Genomic DNA, 23,791 nt, shown 5'->3' with positions numbered 1-23,791 from the left:
TGTCACTTGGATTTTTTGCAGCTAACCAATTGATCGTGGTATTTGCAGCTTCGGGAATGGAACCCAAGTTGTCCGAACGCAAGTCCGAAATACACACACACACACACACACACACACACACACACACACACAGATATTGCTATAGTACGGTATATTTTAGTTATAGCTATGGACAAAAAATTCTACGGAGATCCTATGCCGGGCGCAGGGAGCTGCGTTTTTTGGTCAAAATGTGATCACTCATTAAAATTAATATAGTAAAAGTTTTTCAATTGTGATGGGACCAAGTTTTTCACATCAGCGAATTTTTTTGCGATTTTTGTGCAAATGTTGGTATGATTTGAATGTGTAGTTTCGGCTGCCCAAAACACACACACACACACACACACACACACACACACACACACACACACACACACACACAACTAGTCTATCTATATATCTATTGCCAGACGCCTCAATCCCGTTTGGGGTGGCCACAAACAAATCGCCTCCAAGTCGCCCTGTCCCCCGCCATTTCACTGCCCTGCTTCCAACTCACACACCCCTCTCTCATATACCTCTCCACCCCATCCCTCAATCTCATCCTCGGCCTGCCCCTCCCTCTTCCCCCCTCCACCTCACTCACATACGCTCTCTTCATCAGTCTTTCACCCTCCATCCTCTCCACATGGCCAAACCACCTCAGTGTGTTCCTCATAACGCTTCCTATCACATTCACATCAACACCACAACGCTCCTTTATATCCTCATTCGTCAGCCTGTCTCTCCATGTGACTCCGCAGGCTCCTCTTAAATAACTCATTTCCACTGCTCTCACTCTTGACTTGTGTCCTTCCAACAACATCCAAGCTTCACTTCCGTACGTTAGAGTTGGTATCACAATACTGTCATGTAGTAACTTTTTCATTTCCATGCTCACTTCCCTGTTTCTTATCACTGCTTTCAAAGAACCAGCAACCTTTCTTCCCTGCTGTACCCTTTCAAGCACTTCACCCTCCAAACCTCCATCCTTACTCATCACACTACCCAAGTACTTAAACGTACTCACATTTTCCAATTCCTCATCATCCAACCTCGCTGTACATTCACTGACTTCACCTCTCTCAAAGACCATCACTTTACTCTTCCCTACATTCACCTTTAGATTCCGTTTCTCACACACACTCCCAAACTCATCCACCAAACCTTGCAGCTCCCCTTCGTCTTCACTCAACAACACAGTATCATCTGCAAACAACAGTACAGGGAGTTTCCAAACACTATCCTCTCTCACCAGGGCCACTCCAACATCCACTACCCTACCATGTACCTCTTTTATTACCCCATCCATGTACAGATTGAACAACCATGGAGACATGACACATCCCTGTTTTAACCCAACTTTCAAAGAGAAAAATTCACTTAGTTCACCATCCACACGCACTGCAGCCTTCGCACCATCGTACATACTCTTCACAGCATTCAACAACTTCCCATCTACTCCATATATTCTTAACACTTTCCATAATCCTTGTCTATCCTTGTCTATAACGACTGTGGTTTCGAAACCAGTTGAGGGGCAGGGAGGAATTTTTCCTATTTGCCACAATAAATATTAGTTAACAGTAGTGATTCATGCCCATGGTTCTCGTTAATATCTGAATGGCACCGAGGTAAACGAAAACGTGATTTACTAGGACGGGATGGGCTGGGTCCCACAACAAAGGTGGCGAAACTGGGGTGGGCTATTAGGTGGGCGGAGAGATGCTTTACCAGCTCTATTACAGGATCTTTATGTCTGATTACTGTAAACCCTATACTGATTAGAGTATATCGTGGTATGAAGGACGTGTAACTGTTAACCAGTCTAATTCACAACGTCAGTATCCAGTTCACCGTCAGCCTCTTCCTCTTCCCGACAACTGCATGCACGTAGACATGGGTAATGATGGGAAGGGGGGGGAGGTGTATAGATGACCGTAATGACTGCTACACCATGAACAGCGGATCACTCACACTTGTTTTTACATCAGCGACAGTGGTCCACCTGTCTTCTGTAATGGACTGCAATATACACCGTTACTCAGCCAGGGCAACAGCTCCATGTTCGGATACTGCTGAGATGCGTGGCTTAGTAGTTGCTCTCCGTGAACAGGGCAATGGACCTCGTATTTATCTTTATCCTGTCAATTTCATACAGTGTGAACGCTACTCTGTTGTTTAGCATAACAAAACACACTGAAGATAAAGGGTGGTTGCATTTAATATAATCGATTTCTGTAACTAATGGCATAGTTAATGTAATATGCACGTGCTCAGACTGGATAACTACAGACATTACAATCTTGTTCCACCATTATTGGCTCGAGGATTTGTGAAGGAATGCTTAGGGCATACGACAGTACCTCAGCATGAACTTAAATGTATATAATGGCAATGTGTAAAGTCAACAGCCAAACACGACATACAGAAAACGGTAACATAAACCTGAGTTCAATAAATCCACCTTTATTTACATCGCTACCATTCAGATATTAATGAGAACCATGGGCACCATCATTGCTGTCAGACTGTTCATAGTTACTGGTGATAAAACGAAAACCTACATCGTCCAATCCCTATTCTGTTTGCGATATCAGTCGTCATCCATGATGATACAAAGTAATAAGCTACAAGAGTAATTCCCAATCATTATGACAACAGCTGTAACATATGACAAACTGTAGGGACGTAAAATATATTTGCACATTAGCAAATAGTTACCATACTCATAATTCAGGGATACTGAGCCACCCAGTGGAAAGTGTGTCGTGAATTGTTACAAACCAATGGTCAATTACAACACGTGGCAACGTCAGCATAACGTTTCATGGTCTGACTGTAAAATTCCATTGTCTCCATGAAACAATGATTTGGTTCAGTCATCACTTTGTAATTTATCCCTCTCACTGTAGCTCCTGTCTTATACCAAAGTCCACTGTCTCCTACCCGATCACCCGTCTCCTCGTGCCCCCAGTTCAACCACTGTTTTCTTTTTTTTCTTCTTCTTCTTTCTTTTAATTAATGGCTGTAGGCCATAATGTGGCCATTAATCCCAATAGTCTTTCGTACACAGAGACATACTGTATATACAAAGCCCACAATATAATGCGCACGCACACACACACACACACACACACACACACACACACACACACACACATATATTGTAGGATATATATATATATATATATATATATATATATATATATATATATATATCAATCAATCAATCATTTCCTGTGGCACCCTCGGGGATGCATAGGGCCTCGATGAACTCACACCACCACATCCTATCTTGTGCTAACTCCTCAAGATCTCCCCAACACTCATCTCCAGCTTCCCGTCTCATTGTCCTCACCCACGTCTCTTTTGGCCTTCCTCTACCTCTCCTACCAAGTGCCACCCACCCTGGTGTACCTCGTACTATTCCCTGTCTCCAATACACATGTCCTAGCCACTTCCATCGTGAGAATCTAACATATATATATATATATATATATATATATATATATATATATATATATATATATATATATGGAACCTCCGTGGTACACTGGTAAAGTTTGCGTTTTTGTACACGGGTGAAGCAGGGTTCGCTCCCCGCCAGGGTAATAAACTTTGGCAGTGTTCACCCGCCCACGTACTGCTCTGGCCGATATGAGGGGTGTTGTGGTTGAGCCAGTGTCGCATACTATAAAGTATGCTTGCGCACAGTCGGCTTGCGCTCGCCGATTACACTTGGCTCACAAACTACACACACATCCAAAGCCACTACAACACATTTACAAGCACTTCTCACCCTACCATACAATCTCTACTACACAGCCCAAGCCACTTGGTAGAGATACATTGGCTGTATCATCCCAACTTCGGTCAGGATAGGCCGGTCCTACAGTGGGTACTCAAACCGGTAATGATGATGATTATATATATATATATATATATATATATATATATATATATATATATATATATAGAGAGAGAGAGAGAGAGAGAGAGAGAGAGAGAGAGAGAGAGAGAGAGAGAGAGAGTGTGTCCTCAATGCACAAAGCAGGTGCGCAGAAAACATGACAAGGACATAGGAAACAATGTCAGCTAGACTGGTGGTTGAAGGCTGGCTCAAACGGTAGTAGAACTTGATGCAGAGTCTGAGTTGTGATGGGATTTATGAGACTTCACAACCACTATTGCCCTCTTCCTCACCCACCTCCCATCTCCTGTCTTCCGGGTTCCACACCCTCACCCTTCCTCCTATTGTGTGTCACGGGGTTTTTATAATATCACGGTAATTTTGGAATAAATGGTTAAGTATTATTTAATTTGATAATAATATTAATATTGAAGAGCAGAGACAATGATTGTCTTGCTACATCAAGCAACGATTACTTTACGCTGATTTGCTAAGATTCTCTAAGAACGAGAATTTATAAACTTTCTCAACAGTACTCAGCAGAGACTAATTACTCACAATTGCTGAATTACTGTACTGTTAGCCTCTGGAGAAAGTTACATCACCCCTGACAATAAATAACTAATACTAATAATAATAACATCAGGTTCTTGCTGATGCATTAACTCCTGGCACAACGGATTTTAAGTTAATACAAGACTGGTCTAAGTACCAGTTATGAATAGTAAAACGTTTATGCAAGCTAGGAGCTATATGGAAAGTAAGCTTAATTATGGAGAAATGAAACAAGATTTACTCTACATTAAGCTCAAGAAATAGAACTGTTAAATTTATTAATTACAAAAATAAATTTAACATTACATTTCAAATCAAATCAATGAGACGCACTCGCTCACTCACACAGAAGCTAAATACTTACGCCTAGGGAAAAAACACCTTAACTAAGCTCTTAAAACTACAAAATACACAAAAGAAATACCAGTCGATGAATACTGTGTATCACCACTAAGGTGAGAGTACTGGGATTAACTGTACTAATGGAGCTTGGGGTGCTAGCTGACCTCTCCACTTCTGAGCACAGACCCTTTCTCTGTCACAGCAAACACAAGACTGCCTAAGTCGTGGGAAAGCGGAGCACTCGGCCGCATTTTTTTAACGGTCGAATGAGGAAGCAGAGGCGAACAATAAAAAAACAATAGTATCGCTCAGTACAGCACTTAGTGACGTGCATTAAATCGGTCACTCTTTGAAAACGGTGACGAATTATTTGAAAAGTATACTCCGATAATGGAGGGAGAAACGGTTAGCTGAGCGATACACAGTGAGTTTTCCACTAATAGTTCGTGGTTTCTCACAAAAAGGAAATGTCGCGAATTGATTCGTGACATTACGCCCCTTGAAAATTAAATCTTTCTTCCTTCAGAAGAAAGATTTCATATACATACATATACATCCTAACTCAGTCACACAAGATTCACACTGTGGTGTGTGTGCTATCCTGCTACAGGAGTATGTCGCAGTCGCCAGTGAGCGAAAAAACCTCGTATTTACGTTAATAGAAGCAAGCTTGAGGGAAAAACTCCGTGACGACGGTGAAAATCCTGTACTCAGGTCAAACTGAGCGAAAATTCGCTACATTTACACTGACAACTAATTGTTGTGTAGCGTGGTGTATGTAATACACAGTGTAGGTGTGACAGTTGTAGTGTAACTGTACCTACGTGTAAAATGGCATAGTAAATATTATGGCGACGACGGAGGCAGAGGAGAAAAGGCGGCAGCGTGCGGCAGACGATCAGCTGGCCCGCACAGCAAAACTGCTACACCCATTGCTGAACCTGCAAAACCAATTAAGGTGGAGCATCAAAAGTGTCAATGAGACAAAATTCTTATTATGTTACAATTACTCTCTCTGGCTAGCAGTCAGTACATGCTATGAAAAGTACACTCGAGGTCGCCATTAATTTTAGCACACGATTATGGTCGGCAAGTTGAGAATCCCTGTGCAAACTCGGGTCTTCCATAGCCTCGAACCGCACACGGGTCCTCAACCTGTGCCTTAACCTATAGTACTTATATTAGTATCGGGGAGCTGAGAATCCTTGTGCAAACTTGGGTCTTCCATAGCCTCAAGTCGCCTCTGCAGAGTTCTCACTTCCCCCTTAACCTACAATACAATACTTATATTAGTACCGGGAAGCTGAGAATCCTTCTGCAAACTTGGGTCTTCCATAGCCTCAAGTCGCCTCTCAACTTCCCCTTAACCTACGGTACATATATTAGTACCGGGAAGCTGAGAATCCTTATGCAAACTTGGGTCTTCCATAGCCTCAAGTCGCCTCTCAACTTCCCCCTTAACCTACGGTACATATATTAGTACCGGAAAGCTGAGAATCCTCGAGCGAACTTGGGTCTTCCATAGCCTCAAGTCGCCTCTGCGGAGTTCTCTCTCCCCCTTAACCTACAATACAATACTTATATTAGTACCGGAAAGCTGAGAATCCTTGTGCAAACTTGGGTCTTCCATAGCCTCAAGTCGCCTCTGCGGAGTTCTCACTTCCCCCTTAACCTACAATACAATACTTATATTAGTACCGGAAAGCTGAGAATCCTTGTGCAAACTTGGGTCTTCCATAGCCTCAAGTCGCCTCTGAGTTCTCTCTCGAACTTCCCCCTTAACCTACAGTACTTCTATTAGTACCGGGAAGCTGAGAATCCTTATGCAAACTTGGGTCTTCCATAGCCTCAAGTCGCCTCTCAACTTCCCCCTTAACCTACGGTACATAATATGTATGTAAAGGCCCTGGACATAATGTGTCCTGTGGGGCCAATGGGCGAGACGTCAGGTCTGCACCCACTTCACCACTACCCTGTCTCTCAACTGACTCAGAGATTACAGGTGTGGTTATAAATGGCACAGGAAGGGCATGTCCCTGAGTAGTGGCGATACTTTGGCACACACTGCAGGAACGGACAAAACTATCTATGTCCCGTCCCATCCCTGGCCAGAAAAAGTCAGCTCGGATACGGCCCTGGGTCTTCCTTTTGCCCAGGTGACCTCCTGAGGCTGGACAATGACCCCATTGTAACACTGCTGGGCGGTACTTGGCGGGAACGACAAACTGCAGTCGAACCTCGCCCTCGGGTGTTCGTGACTCACGGTAGAGCCGTCCTTGTTTGCGAAGGAACTTGGCTCGACCTCCCCGTGAATACTTAATCACTCGACCCTTTTGTTTATTCCGCACGGCAGCAAGTGTCGGGTCAGAATGTTGTTCTTGTACAACAAGTTGACTGCACATCAGATCTTGCGGCGATTCAATGATCACTGGGGTGACACAGTCTGCAGCCTCAGTCATGGCTCGTGTCACCGCAGCAGCCGAAGTCTGAGTAGCGCCATTGGAGCAACTATCCTTGACTCCATTAATATTGCCTACTATTAAGTCAAATAGAGGCTCTGGCATGACAACTGCAAGTGTCATACCAGTATAAAATGGAGATGCCACCTGGATACATGCCTCAGGGAACAATCTCACTGATCCATCAATAAGGCTTACATGGATCTGTCGACCTGTATACTGCTCAGGCCGAACTAGACTCTGCTTGACAGAGCAACCTGAGGAACCATTATCTCTCAGGACCTTCACAGGAATGCCTCCCACAAACCCTGGCTGAACAAGGAAGGTACTGTCACCTGTGGGAGGGCCTGTGGAGGAAGCAGCTAGCCACTCATGAGGCTGCTGAATTGATGTGGCAAACATTGTGCCTTGAGGGTTATATACTTGAGAAGATGGAACATTGGCCATCTGTGGAGGGGGGTTCACTGTCACTGTGGGACTAGTGAACTGTGGGGAAGTACCCACACTGGTAGGGACGTGACCACCGTGCTGCTGCTGAGGAATGAAGGCTGCATTCGCTTCCTGCCTCTTTTGAGCTGGAGGTGAAAAAGTTTGTCCCGACGGTCGGTTGCGTGGCTGATACTGCTGCTGGTTAGGGTACTTGTTGTACCTCATCCACTCAGGTTTCTGAGTGTTTTGCCCCTGGTCCTTCCACTGCGGTTTTGGACCTTGGCCATTATTCTGAGAACGGCCTTGGTGCTGGGATTCAGTCTGAGACGGCTTCCCAGACTTGGCAGTATCTTTTCTGCTCCAGGTGTTTTGCTTACGAGCTTGATACCCGTATGCAGTAAAGAATGCGTCAGCCTTCTCTGCCATTTGGCTGGCATCTTTCACCTGGCAGATCTTAAGCTGTGCTATGAGCTCAGCAGGCCACGACCTCTCTAGCTGTGTACGCAGCATAAGGTCAATTATCCCCTCACGCGTGGAAGGAGTTTCATCTTTCTCCATCCACTCATTTAAGTAAGCTGTGAGACGATCAAGGAACTGAACAGCTGTCTCCTTGTCTTGGAGACGAGCTCGCATGAACTGAACTTTGGCGTCGTCTACTGTGAGACCATACGCCTTAATGAGTGCAGCTTTCATCATCTCATATGTGAGATTGTCTCCACGAATTCTGTGGAGAATATCGAGGGCAGGGCCCTCAAATAGGCTAAGAAACTGAAGCCGCTTAGCTGCCTCATCCAGTTGATATAAGTCTGCCATGTCCTCAAAACGAGCTATGTACGGCTCGATTCGCTCGCTTTCCTTGTATGAAGGAAGCTTGATGCGTGGGGTCGCCAGGACATGTGCAGGGAGAACGCTCGTGGAGCTTTGACCAACTGCACCAGACGTGTCTGAAGCCAAGGAATCTCGCTTGAGCTTCAGCACTTCAAGTTCATGTTCTCGTTCTTTGTCTCGTTGTTCACGCTCGTATTCGCGCTGTTCTCGCTCGTATTCGCGCTGTTCTCGCTCTTTTTCTAACTCGAGCTCGCGTTGTTTCTGCTCGTGTTCGCGCTCCTTTTCGCGTTCCTCACGCTGTTCTCGCTCGTATTCGCGCTGTTCTCGCTCGCATTCGCGCTGAATCCTACGCTCTTCACGAGCATCTTTCTCACGTTCTTGCTCGTAATTGAACCGTGAGAGAACGTAACTCTGTATTTTCTCTGGGTCTGTGAGACCAATATCTTTGGCTTCCTGTACATATACAGCTGTAGCCATGATGCTAGCTCAATTTACTAAGTAACCGAAATCGAGTACTGACTGCTTAGCGACGAATACTAATAAACACAAGTAAAGAATACAGACACAAGCTAGTGGTGACCAGTCTTATCTAGTTAACTGGCAAAGAATAAATCAAAAATGTAAATGACTGGGAAGACTCAATAATAAACACAATGGGTACGGCGACTTCCCAGGAGCGAATAAAATCGTCTGGCGTTACCAAGAATAAACTAGAGTTAAGTACTCTATTGATTAATAAAGCAAAATTCACTTGCTAAATTAAGGGTAAACACCAGTAAGCTTGTGCCTATAAACTTTAATGATAAATACCTAAATATGAATGAGTGAGCACTATCTCGTGAATAGCTTTAGAGCTAGGAGTTAATATCCTGGAATGAGGTCGCCAATTGTCACGGGGTTTTTATAATATCACGGTAATTTTGGAATAAATGGTTAAGTATTATTTAATTTGATAATAATATTAATATTGAAGAGCAGAGACAATGATTGTCTTGCTACATCAAGCAACGATTACTTTACGCTGATTTGCTAAGATTCTCTAAGAACGAGAATTTATAAACTTTCTCAACAGTACTCAGCAGAGACTAATTACTCACAATTGCTGAATTACTGTACTGTTAGCCTCTGGAGAAAGTTACATCACCCCTGACAATAAATAACTAATACTAATAATAATAACATCAGGTTCTTGCTGATGCATTAACTCCTGGCACAACGGATTTTAAGTTAATACAAGACTGGTCTAAGTACCAGTTATGAATAGTAAAACGTTTATGCAAGCTAGGAGCTATATGGAAAGTAAGCTTAATTATGGAGAAATGAAACAAGATTTACTCTACATTAAGCTCAAGAAATAGAACTGTTAAATTTATTAATTACAAAAATAAATTTAACATTACATTTCAAATCAAATCAATGAGACGCACTCGCTCACTCACACAGAAGCTAAATACTTACGCCTAGGGAAAAAACACCTTAACTAAGCTCTTAAAACTACAAAATACACAAAAGAAATACCAGTCGATGAATACTGTGTATCACCACTAAGGTGAGAGTACTGGGATTAACTGTACTAATGGAGCTTGGGGTGCTAGCTGACCTCTCCACTTCTGAGCACAGACCCTTTCTCTGTCACAGCAAACACAAGACTGCCTAAGTCGTGGGAAAGCGGAGCACTCGGCCGCATTTTTTTAACGGTCGAATGAGGAAGCAGAGGCGAACAATAAAAAAACAATAGTATCGCTCAGTACAGCACTTAGTGACGTGCATTAAATCGGTCACTCTTTGAAAACGGTGACGAATTATTTGAAAAGTATACTCCGATAATGGAGGGAGAAACGGTTAGCTGAGCGATACACAGTGAGTTTTCCACTAATAGTTCGTGGTTTCTCACAAAAAGGAAATGTCGCGAATTGATTCGTGACATTGTGGAGCCACCTCCTGTATGTAGTGAACTTGCTTCTATTTCAGAGGTCTACCAATGTCAGGTAATGGGTAGGGAGGAGTGGCGTCACAATAGTTCTCTGTTCGTTGATAGTTGTGAGGAAGCTGATATCTACGACTTATATTATGAATTTTTAACTGTTGCATGGATCATGACTCGAAACTAAACCAGTCATGAAATCCATGTCATTCATAATAGCTGCCATTATGTAGAGGGTGTATTGTGTGACATAAATGAAAAAAAAAAAAAAAATCCATAATCATGACATGTTATTATCAGCATATTTTCTAGCAGAACATTCCTTATTTATTGTATTACCACCGATAACTGTACACAGCGGCAATGATCACCGCGTTCGGTTCGTTTTAGCGACCGAACGAAACCTGGTGAAGTCCCATCCCTATCAGTGTTACCAGATGCGAAGAGCATTACACCATCTCTCTGGTGGACGGGGTGTTTCTGTTTTTGTTTTTTTTATGCGAGGAAGAAGGAACCAAAGGCCATGAGCCCGCAATAAGAGTTCCCTCCAAGAGAAAAACAAAATACAAGACAGAGCCAAATTCAAGATCCATTCATTTCGAGATGCCTGGACACACAGCGTTTGAAAGACTGGAGATCATAGGCAGCAGGAAATACAGACAGAGGGAGACAGTTCCAGAGTTGACCTGTTGCATAAATGAAGGACTGGGAGTAACGGTTAACTCTTGCATTAGAGAGTTGGACAGAAAAGGGATGAGAGTTTGCTGCTAGACGGGTACTACGCGCCAGTCGTAGAGGTGGAGGAATGCATACAGACAGTTCAGAGGAGCAGTGACCATTAAAGTAGCGATAGAAAAGAGATAAAGATGCAACAGTGCGGCGAAGCAACGGACGTTGAAGGGAGTCAGTAAGAGGAGGAGAGTTAATGAGACGAAAAGCCTTTGACTCCACCCTATTGAGAAGAGCTGTGTGTGGGGAGCCTCCCCACACATGAGAGTTGTACTCCACACAGGGGCGGATAAAACCCCTGTATAGAGTCAACAATTGTGCAAGGGTAAAGAAAGAACGGAGTCGGCTTAGCACACCCAATCTCTTGGAAGCAGATTTTACAAGAGATGTAATATGATCTTTCCAAGATAAGTCCCGAGTAAATGAAACCCCAAGCATGTTCAAGGATGATGTAGGATTAAGCTGAATATTATTAAACATTAGTGGGTATACCTGTGGAAGATTTTGACGGGTTGATAGGTGTAAGAACTGGGTCTTTGATGCATTAAAAACAACCATATTATTCTTACCCAAGTCAGAGATACGAGCCGAGTCAGACATTAGGTGTGCCATAGCCTCATCCCTTGTTTGTTGAAGTAACTGCTGAGATGGGCGTTGTGGGAACTGAATGGAAAGTTGAAGGGTGGAGTCATTAGCGTATGAGTGGATAGGGTTAGATATACAGCTTAGAAGGTCATTGATGAATACAAGGAAGAGAGTTGGTGATAGGACAGAGCCCTGAGGAACACCACTGTTGATAGATCTAGGAGAAGAACGATGGCCGTCTACAACAGCGGCTATAGAACGACCAAAAAGGAAGCTAGCGATGAAGGCACAGATACAGGGATAGAAACCGTAAGAGGGCAGTTTGGAAATTAAAGATTTATGCCAGACTCGATCGAAAGTCTTTGAGATGTCAAGTGCAATGGCAAAGCTTTCGCCAAAGTCCCGAAAGGAGGATGACCAGGAGTCTGAAAGGTAGGTGAGAAGATCACCAGTGGAGCGATCCTGATGGAACCCGTACTGACGATCAGAAACAAGGTTGTGATAGGAAAGATGCCTTAAAATTTTTCTATTGAGAATTAACTCGAAAACTTTTGAAATACAGGATGTTAAAGCAATTGGACGATAGTTGGAGGGTTGGGAGTGGTCACCCTTCTTTGGGACTGGCTGAATGAGAGCAAACTTCCAGCAAGAAGGAAAGGTACAAGTTGACAGACAAAGGCGAAAAAGTTTGCCTAGGCAGGGTGTAAGCACAGATGCACAGTTCTTGAGAACAACAGGAGGGACTCCATCAGGCCCATATGCTTTGTTAGTATTGAGGCCAGTGATGGCAGAAAATACATCAGTTGAAGAAATTTTAATGTCAGCCATGAGGAAGTCAGAGGGGGGAAGTGAAGGAGGAACAGCACCGGAATTGTCTAAGGTAGAGTTGGAGGAGAAAGTCTGTGCAAAGAGATCTGCTTTATCAGTAGAAGAAATAGCTACAGAACCATCACAGTAGAAAAGAGGAGGGAAGGATGATGAGGTAAAGTTGTTAGAAAGGTTTTGGCAAGGTGCCAGAGGGAGCGGGAAGAATTCGAGTTGGAGAGTTGAGAGCATTTAGTACGGATGAAGTTATTTTTAGCAGAGCGAAGAACAGACTTAGCACGATTCATGGCAGAAACGTAAAGATGATGTGATTCAGGGGTGGGTTGTGGTACCTTTTCTTGGCCCTCTCCTTGTTGTGGACAGCATTAGAACAAGTGTGATTAAACCAAGGCTTTCTTGCATTAGTCAAAGGATATGAGAAAGGAATGTATGCTTCCATGCCCGAGAGAATAACCTCCGTAATGAGCAAGGCACACTCAGATGTCTCCCAGCCGTGGAAGCAATAATCATTCCAGGGAAAATCAAAGAAGTACTGCCTGAGACCCTCCCAATCCGCTGCTCGAAAATGCCACAGGCGACGTTTCCCTGGAGGGTCCACAGGCTGTACCAGAGTGATAGGACAGGTTAAGGTGATAAGGTTGTGATCGGAGGAGCCCAATGGAGAGAAAAGATTAACAGTGTAAGCAGAAGGATTAGTTGTAAGGAAGAGGTCAAGTATGTTGGAGCTCTCTCCAAGGCGGTCTGGGATATGGGTAGGGTGCTGTACAAGCTGCTCTAGGTCATTAAGGATAGAAAAGATGTAGGCTTGTTTACCAGGTGGATCCGTGAAAGGAGAGGAGAGCCAAAGGTGGTGGTGAACATTGAAATCTCCTAGAACGGAGATTTCAGAGAAAGGAGAAATGGATAGAATGTGTTCCATCGTAGAAGTAAGATAGTCGAAGAATTTTTGATAATCAGTAGAATTAGGGGATAAGTAAACAGTACAGATATATTTAGTCAGAGAATGACAGGCAAGCCAAAGCCAGAGTGTAGAGAATTCAGAAGAAATGAGTTCAGGAACACGAGAGCAAGATAAGTCGTTGCGTATATATACACAACAGCCACCTTTGGCTTTGAAATGAGTATAGAGAAAGTAGGAGGATACAGAAAAGGGTTTGCTGTCAGTTGCCTGAGACAGCTGAGTCTCAGTAAGAAAGAGAAGGTGAGGTTTAGAGGAGGAGAGGTGGTGCTCAACAGAGCGAAAGTTAGAGGAAAGGCCACGAATGTTGCAGAGATGAAGAAGAAGAGAGTCAAACAGTGGTTCCAGGCACCTCGTGTCGTCACCGGGAGAGGGGCGGATGGTGGGGACATTTGTGGTCCCCCCCGCTGGGGACTCCGAGGCTGGGTGATGAGACGCCATGGTTTGTTTTTTTGATTTTTGGAAAAGGAAGTATAGGGTGTACTGTGCATGTAGTTTGGTGTAGACAGTTAGAGAAATTTGTATTGGAGAGCATGCTGTCCTACTCTCTGTGTAACTGAGACACTGAAAAAGTTCAGCAAAGGGGGATGGTCAGGAACTAGTCCTGAGGGCTGATGAAACGGGAGCTCCAGCACTCCCTGTCATCAGCTTTCCTTCCACCTCGGGAGAACTGCCCTGCTCGACTGGTGCTACAGTCTACTCCTAAATATGTCCGCAACTGTACCTTCCCTTCTTGTTGGAAGTTTGCTCTCATTCAGCCAGTCCCAAAGAAGGGTGACCATTCCCAGCCCTCTAACTATCGTCCCATTGCTTTAACATCCTGTGTCTCAAAAGTTTTCAAGTCTATTCTTAACAAAAAATCTCCTGAAGCATCTTTCCTATCACAACCTTCTTTCTGATCGTCAGTATAGGTTCCGTCAGGGATGCTTCACTGGCGATCATCTCACCTACCTTTCAGACTCCTGGTCATCCTCCTTTCGGGACTTTGGTGAAAGTTTTTCCAACGCACTTGACATCTCAAAGGCTTTCAATCGAGTCTGGCATAAATATTTAATTTCCAAACTGCCCTCTTACGGTTTCTATTCTTCTATCTGTGCCTTCATCTACAGCTTCCTTTCTGGTCGTTCTATAGCCGCTGTTGTAGACGGCCATCGTTCTTCTCCAAGATCTATCAACAGTGGTGTTCCTCAGGGCTCTATCCTATCACCAACTCTCTTCCTTTTAATCATCAATGATCTTCTAAGGTGTACATCTAACCCGATCCACTCGTACACTGATGATTCCACCCTTCACCTTTCCATTCGGTTCCCGCAACGTCCATCCCAGCAGTTACTTCAACAAACAAAGGATGAGGCTATGGCACACCTAATGTCTGACTTGGCTCATATCTCTGACTTGGGTAAGAATAATCTTGTTGTTTTTAATGCATCAAAGACTCAGTTTTTACACCTATCAACTCGGCAGAATCTTCCACAGGAGTACCCACTAATGTTTAATAATATTCAGCTTAATCCTGCATCATCCATGAATATGCTTGGGGTTTCATTCACTCGGGATTTATCTTGGAAAGATCTTATTACATCTCTTGTAAAATCAGCTTCCAAGAGATTAGGTGTGCTAAGCCAAATCCGTACCTTCTTTACCCCTGCACAGTTGTTGACTTTATACACGGGTTTTATCCGCCCCTGTGTAGAGTATAACTCTCACGTGTGGGGAGGCTCCCCACATACAGCTCTTCTCAATAGTGCGGAGTCAAAGGCTTTTCGTCTCATTACCTCTCTTCCTCTTACTGGCTCCCTTCAACCTCTGTCTCTTCACCGCACTGTTGCCTCTTTATTTCTTTCTATTGCTACTTCAATGGTCACTGCTCCTCTGAACTGTCTGCTTGCATCCCTCCAGCACTATAACAGGCGCGTAGCCCCCATTTAGTAAAAATCTCCCATCCCTTTTCTGTTCAACTATCTAATGCAAGTGTTAACTGTTACTTCCAATTCTTCATTTATGCAACGGGTCAATTGTGGAACTGTCTCCCTTTGTCTGTATTTCCTACTTTCTATGATCTCCAGTCTTTCATACGCAGTGTGTCCAGGCATCTCGAAATGAACAGATCTTGAATTTGGTTCACTTTTGAATTGTTTTTATTTATTTCTTGGAAGGAAATGTTTGCGGGCTCCTAGCCTTTGGTTCCTTCTTACTAGCATAAAAAAAAAAAAAAGTAGTGGCATTTTCTCACATGTGAGCGTCCCAGCCCGGCTTAGCCCATCCCGGTCCGGCCCGATCCGGCCCGACCCGGCCCGACCGTAACGCTTGTAAGAAGCTTATATGTCAGCAGCCACAGGGCCGATCACTGCGTGGTTTGCATCATATGATTGCCCCATTCTTTAAGATTTGTTTTTGACTGGTTTCAAATTTGTCTTAGTTATACTTCCCAGTTTCAATTTTTTGCCCTAGTTTTAGTCCCAGTTTTAACTTTTACCTCGTTTTCATTTCCCAGCTTCAGTATTTTCTTCACAGATATAGTCCCAATATCAATTTTACTCTGAGATACATTTCCGAGTTTCAGTTTTCCCAGTTTGGGTTCCTAGTTTGTTTTTACCTCAGTTATATTTCACAGTTTCAGTTTTTATTTCAGTTATGTTTCCCAGTTTCAGTTTCCAGTTTCAGCCATTCCCTCAGTTATATTTCCCAGTTTCAGCTTCTGCCTCATTTACATTTCCCAGTTTTAGTTTCCTGCATCAGCTCTTTCCTCAGTTACATTCTCAATGTGAATTTCCCTAATTTTTCAGGTCAATTTTTCCCAGATTCAGTTCCCAGTCTCAGTTTTCCCCAAATTTCTGTCCCAGTTTCACTCCTTATCCGAGTTTTTCCCCTGGCCCAAGAGTGGAGTGCGGGGACCAGACAGCTCAAGCGGTGTTGGTTAATGGAGTGTCAGAGCCCCGGATGAGGCTACACGAATTCACTATAGGGGAAAAAATATCTCTTTTTTTTCTCTCTCATCCTCAGTATAACTGGCTGTCTGCCTCTTCATGTCTGCCCCCCGCACACACACACTTTTTTGCACACTAATTTCACTTTTACCTTTATATTATTTTTTCCGCCAGTCTCAGTCACCTCTGATTACATATGTACCTCAGTTTTAGTTTTGACCAAAATCTTTTCAAGTTTGGATATACCCAATTTTAGTTTTTAATTTCATTTTTACTCTATTTTTTCTTAAGATCAGTTTCATTATTATTATTATTATTATTGTTATTATTATTATTATTATTATTATTAGTGCTACTATTATTATTATTATTATTATTATTATTATTAGTGCTACTATTATTATTATTATTATTATTATTATTATTATTATTATTAGTGCTACTATTATTATTATTATTTTTATTATTAATTTCTAAAAGATCACTGTTACATTTCATAATTTCCGCTTTCCGCAATCTTAATTCCCTATTTTCGGCTTCCCATATTTGTCTCCACCCCAGTTCCACTCCCAGTCTAACTCTTTACCCCAGGTTCCCGGGACCCCGAGAGTGGAGTGAGAGATGACAGTGCAAGTGGTGTGAGTGAATGGAGTGTCAGAAGCCAGGACAAGGCTACACGAGGTTTAATATATAACCGAAAGTACTTGTTTGTTAAGGTTTTCCATTCTTTTATATCCCTCCTTTACCTTCCCAGTGTTCTGTTTATCTCTCCTTGTATGTGTGTCTGTAGTTTTTTGTCAGTTCATCTATGTACTGTATATCTGTGTATCTATTTTGCTTTCCTTAGGGTCTATCTCTCCATCTCTGTCTGTCTGTCTGTCTGTTATTCATCAGTCCACTTACGTATGTCCGTTTATCTGTTTGTTTATCATGCCAGTCTTACTTGTCTGTTTATACCCTTAAGTGGTGTCAGAGGAGAGGATATGGCTCTGAGCTTTTATATATAAGTTAAAAGTATGATAAGTATCTGTCTGGTCTTCTGTCTGTTTTTTCTGTATATCTGTGCGCAGTTTATTTATCCCTCTGTTTTCAGTTCATCGGTTAAACTCTGTTAGTTTATCTCTGTCGACTGCTCTGTCAGAACACCTGGAGAAGGTTAGGGATATTTTTTATACTTGGAAAAAGTGTTTTCCGTTCTGTCTGTTTTTGTAGCTATCTATTTGTCTTTATCTACCTGTATCTCTGTCTGTTTATCGATGTGCCTATCTATAATTTGTCTGTCATCATTACATGTTAGTCTGTTTTCCTGTTTATTCATCCCTATACTTATTTCTGCTTCTGTCTGTCTATCTCTCTGTCCATTTTTCCACAATCTCTAAATTGGTAACTCTAAAAAGCTGCCTCTGGCTATCATACATCAGGAGTTTCTTTCCTTTGATAATGAATGAAGCTCCATCTTGTCACATTTAAGCGCCTCATTTTCCCTTATCTTACAGGAGCGTGTGGAGAGACAGATAAATGAGGAAGTTAAGGAGCGCTGTGGCGTTGATATGGATGTGCTGGAATGCGTTAAAAGTACCCCGAGATGGTTTGGCTATGTGGAGAGAATAAAGAATGAGGAACTGACTATGAGAGAGAGAGAGAGAGAGAGAGAGAGAGAGAGAGAGAGTGTGAGAGAGAGAGAGAGAGAGAGAGAGAGAGAGAGAGAGAGAGAGTGTGTGTGTGTGTGTGTGTGTGTGTGTGTGTGTGTGTGTGTGTGTGAGGTTAAGAAGGCGAGGAGAAGAGGGGGATCAAAGTCGAAGTGGAGGGACTTGGTGGAGAGGTACATGAATGAGAGTGATGTGAGTTTGAGGAAGAGCAGCTTGATGGCGGAGGACAGGATGACTCAGAGGCATTTTGTTTCTGGCCACCCCTTCTGGGGTAGCGGTGTCTGAAAACAGATAGATAAATTAATAAATTTTTTTCTTATGAAGGACGTAGGGGTTATACCTACAGGAACCATGGATGTTGGTGATGTCGTCTGGGTCTTGATTGAGATTCTAACAAAGGAAGTGTACTAAGGAAGGGTACCGGCAGTGTTGTTTACATTGGACGGGAGGGGAGGGGACGATGAGCTGCTGTAGGTGGTCATATGTACTAGGTAATGTACAGGATGTCCGGGGATTTTTTAAAAAGAAACTGGGGACGTTACTCTGGGTCTGTCATCGTGGATCCAGTTTTCAATCGCAATGGAGCTACAGTTAATGACGACCTTACTGGTTAGTTATGGGAGTGATCTTTTTGTCCCAGAGGGTTATCAGTAATTGTAGCTCCTTAACCCATGTTGGTATGGTTACCCAAAATTAGAGCCAGTCCTCTGGAGTTTCTCAAATATCTCGTGGAACATCATGAGTATCCTATAATTAGCATTTCTTTCTTTTCTGCTTACCGACAAATCATAAAAATCATAAATAAATATTTCCAGTCTGGTACTTCATCACTTTCTTCAAATACAGACAATGGTGTTGACAACAGTCCTATGTATGCCAAGCACAAACCTGGATAGTTAAAGACAGGATAAGGGTGGAAGAGTTAGAAATAAAGTGTTTAAGGTCTATATGAAGGGTGAGATGGTATGGCAGTGAGAAGTTACACTGAGAGAGAGAGAGAGAGAGAGAGAGAGAGAGAGAGAGAGAGAGAGAGAGAAAGGTATAGATGCAGATGTAGAATGATGAAAAAGGAAAGACCTGGGTGTGTTACAGAGTGAGACTTACAGTGTAATATAGAGATTGAACCAGACTTGGTGTGATGGAAAGGACGCACCAACGTGTTACAGAGTGAGAAATGACAGTGTAATAAGAGAGATGTAGACGCAGACATATTGTAGTATGGTGGAAAGGACTGACTAGGCGGTGTTCTGAACCAGAGTGTGTTACAGAAGGATGGATATGTGAAGAGAACAGATGATGAGAGATTGATGGAGAAAATGTACAGTTCCGAAGTAGACGGAATGAGAGGAAGGGAAGGCCAAGGATAAGGTGGAGGATAGTTTGACATTGTATCATACACTGACTGCAAAATGTGGCGGGTTGAACTTTCTGACACCCTTAAGGACAGATTCAGAAAACATATTGCAAAATAGTTGTAATGTAGAGAGAGAGACAGAGAGAGAGAGAGACAGAGAAAAAAAAAAACTATGTAACGTACCGGAATTTAGTACTTTATTGTGTTCCCAATCTTCTTTACAACTTGCTGTGGTCACTTTGGTAATAAATCTGCTAGACTTTGTAATAAGCCCTCTGACAGTTGATTCTATAATTTTTGCCACGCAGTTTTTAATTGCGGCACAGAACTCATTTTTTTTTTTTTTTTTTTTTTTTTTTTTTTTTTTTTTGAGGTGAAGATGCACTTGACAGGTTGGTGATGACTGGCTGAATGGAACGTGTCCGAAGAACAGCGTTGTATTTCAAGTACTTATAGGTAATGTGAATCGAGATTTATTAATTCAAATACAACGATAATATTCAGACATGTTGCATTCAGCCAGTCATCACCAACCTGTCAAGTGCATCTTCGCCTCGATAAAAAGAAAGCTTGCAGCTTCTTGTTCATGGCAGACCAAAGATTTTCAGTTGGATTTAAGTCAGGACTATCAGTAGACATGTCTTAATAGTTTAAAGCACAGATATGAAGCCACTCTTTCACTACCTATAATATACTATAGCAGTAGCCGTGTGTGTGTGTGTGTGTGTGTGTGTGTGTATTTTGGGCAGCCGAAACTACAAATGCAAATCGCACCAAAGTTGGCACAAAAATTGCAAAAAATTCGCTGATGTTAAAAAAAAAAAAAAAACTTGGTCCTATTACGATTGAAAAATTTTTACTGTATTTAATGAGTGATCAAATTTTAACCAAAAAACGCCACTCCCAGTGTGAGTGCGTGAAATTAGGGTTGCATTCACCGTAGAGTTTTTGATGGCTTTATATGTAAGGCTGGGTACACACACGCGAACAGAACACCGTATTGTAACAAGGCCGTGTTGCGTGACGAAGATACGCGTAACAAGGTGTGGCAATGATGAGTCTGTAACCGAACCTCGTCGCGTCGCGAACTTCATGCGTCCCACCTCTATCAGTCGGAGTCAGTCCGTGTTTGGAGGTTGTACTGACAATGGCAAGTTTACCTGTCGCAGCTGCCGCGTATATTTATATACATTATCATACAGTGGTACATTATCATACAGTGGTTTGAAACATATTTCATGGCTTTGAGTGGTTCCTCCGTGTACTCAAACATGACCGATCCCTGTGGTACATTACTCTAAAAACCTGTGTTATATATTTTTATGTTTAGGGACCAGCCTCATACTGATTACTGAGCAGACTCGGTGTAGCGGCTGTACCCAGTTGATAGGTGTCGGACACACGTCTCGTCCACACATTGCGTAACCCTGTAACATCCTTTGATGCGACGCGCAAAAACCGACAATTAGTGGATCGGGAGCGAACCCCAACGCGTAACATATATGTTCGCTTGGGTGTTACGCAGTGACGTTACGAGGTCCCGTCCACACAGGCGTTTTTGTTACACGACGGGGTTACGTTACGATGTTCTGTTTGCGTGTGTGTATCCGGCTTAATATCCTATAGCAGCAACCGTGTGTCTCTGTGTGTGTGTGTGTATTTTGGGCAGCCGAAACTACACATTCAAATCACACCGAATTTGGTAAAAAAAAAAAAAAAAAAAAATCGCAAAAAATTCGCTGATGTGAAAAAACTTGGTCCCATCACGATTGAAACACTTTTACTTTATTTAATTAGCGATCAAATTTTGACCAACAAACGCCGCTCCCGGCCCCCGGTCGGTTGCTGTGGCCAAGTGGTTAATATCTCAGACTTGCGTGTAGACAACTTGGGTTCCATTCCCGAAGCTGCAAATAACACGATCGATTGGTTAGCTGAAATAATCAAAGTGACAACGTTAGACTAGAACAGCACATAAACGGACCATCATGGGCCCTTCGATGTCGCCTTGACGGCCGATAGTGACAACGTCAGACTAGAACAGCACATAAACGTGACTCAGATTGCCTGAAATGATTGCAACGCGTGCGCAAAGCGCAAGCAAACGAGTAAGAAGCACGAGGAAACGAGTGCGAAGCATGAGAAAGCGAGCGCATAGCACGAGAGCCCTCCGCAGGAGCAAGTGCGAGAGGGCGTGAAGGGCCCACGAGCACTTGTTTCCTGTATACAAGGTGTTCCATCTTGCATGAAAGTTTCTGATGGACATTTGTCATAACAGTCTTCAAGATTATCATGCAAGATGTCTAAATTCCGCTCACAGTTAACGGTGACACCTTTTTCAACAAACACCAGATTACCCACTCCATAAAATGAAACATATCCCCAAACCATAACTGAATAAGAATGCTTTACTGTCGCCACAGTGTACCGAGGGTCGTACTGGTCAAAATTTCTTGGTCATCTAGCCTTTCCATACCTAGTTCCTGTCACTATAAATACACTTTCATCTGACCACAGTATCCTAAGAATGTTTTTTTTTTTTTTTTTTTTTTTTTCCAGTGGCCTGTCTTTATGCTCCTTAGCAAATTTATGCCCTTTGACTATGACCAGCAGTTACCAGAGGATTTTTAGCGGCAGATCTTGAAGGTAAGTCAAGATCATGTAACACATGATGCTGCATAGTTTCAGCTGACACATCACCCAGCAATACAAGATTGGTTTCCTTTCATTCACGGGCTGTGTTTGTTGGTTTAACATTTTCCTGTCTCTTTGGTAAATGTAATGTCTTTGGATCACATTTTCGTGGCCGCTCACACTTTGGAAATGTGTAGGCGTCTGATCGTTCATCGCTTCCAGACAACACTTTTGCCATTGTCCAACTGTTCTCTGAGCAACTCCTGTAGTCCTGTCACCTCCTCAGTAAGTTTTGCACCATAATCAACCTTATAGGTGGAACATATTTGGTTGACAATATCTCACTAAATAATGCTACAGTGAGTGATTAGAACATTCTGGAACGGGGTATACTTTACACGATGAGCCTCTTCTGTTTTGCGCTACTAATAATATTCATGAGCTGGGGGAGGTGGAGACAGGTGGGGAGTAGGAGGGGGGGAGTTGTCGAATACTGGGGAGAAAGGGAGTGAGGGAGAAGAGAGGAATGGACGGGACGAAGAAGGTTCTGGTCGGTGGAGGAAGGAAAGGAAAGCTTGGGGGTGTTAGGTGGTCGATAGGGGGGGGGGGATGTCTGGATGGGTTTGGTCCGGAGGTGGAGAGGAAGGGGAGGTGAAAGAGAGGACACTGGGAGAGTTAGGTGGTCGAGTAGGGGAAGGGGGTCGTCGAGAAGAGTTTCGTAGACGTGGGGGAGGGGGAGAAGAATGAGGGGAAACTGGGGGATTTGGATGGTCATTGTGGGGTGTCGGGAAATTACGTCGATGTGGAGGGGAAGAGAGGAGGGATGGATTGTGGGAGACTGGGGGACCTGGGTTGTCGGGGTGGAGAGGATGTTGGGAAGTTTGGTCCGTGTAAGGTGATGTGGAGGTGAGTTGCGGGGTTGTATGGTAGTCGGGTAGAGATTGGTCAGAGGAAAGGGTTGAGGGTCGGAGAGGGAACATGTTGGTTAGTTTGGTCGGTGTGAAGTGAGTTGGGGGAGTGTCGGACGGAATTTGTCGGGTAGAGATTGCTAGGGAGAAGGAGTTGCGGGAGAGGGAGAGAAAAGGTTTTGGTCGAGTATGAAGGGCGAGAGGGGAGGTTTATGTCGGAGATGAGTGGGGCGGGATGGGTGGATGGGTGGGGAGGAAAAACACTGCAGCAAGAAAAGTGATGTTTGTTTATCCTTACTGTTGTTAGGTAATTAAGAGAGAGACCCTTAGCATCTACTGGACTGGTTAGGGATTCATCTAACCTTTTCAGTTTGAGCAATCTGTCTCTAACTGAATAAAATCGCTAGCAGACATCAAGAATAAAAAAAAGCGTCATTGGATTCAGGATGTCAAAAAAAAAAAAAAAAAAAAGGTATTTCTTTTTTCTTGCGACGAAATAACGAAAAGGTAAGTTTCAAAATAGTTCATAAAACTGTTTCTAATATTACCGCCTTGCATACTGTAGAGTGAGGGAAAATACTCATAAACAGTGGTCAGTTGAATCCTCGTCAGTAATAAATAAATAAATAAATAAAAACTACAAATAGATGTTAGTCGATGATGCGTTAAGGATTTAACACACACATTTTGCTTTCTTAATCCCTTCACAAAGAGAATATTTTCAATGTTCTGTAGCTAACACCAGGCTGTT

This window comes from Coenobita brevimanus, chromosome 23 (assembly GCF_032717465.1).
Source record: "Coenobita brevimanus isolate Jiangsu-jjx chromosome 23, ASM3271746v2, whole genome shotgun sequence".
Lineage (NCBI taxonomy): Eukaryota > Metazoa > Arthropoda > Malacostraca > Decapoda > Coenobitidae > Coenobita > Coenobita brevimanus.
Note: the sequence above shows the minus strand (reverse complement) of the source record.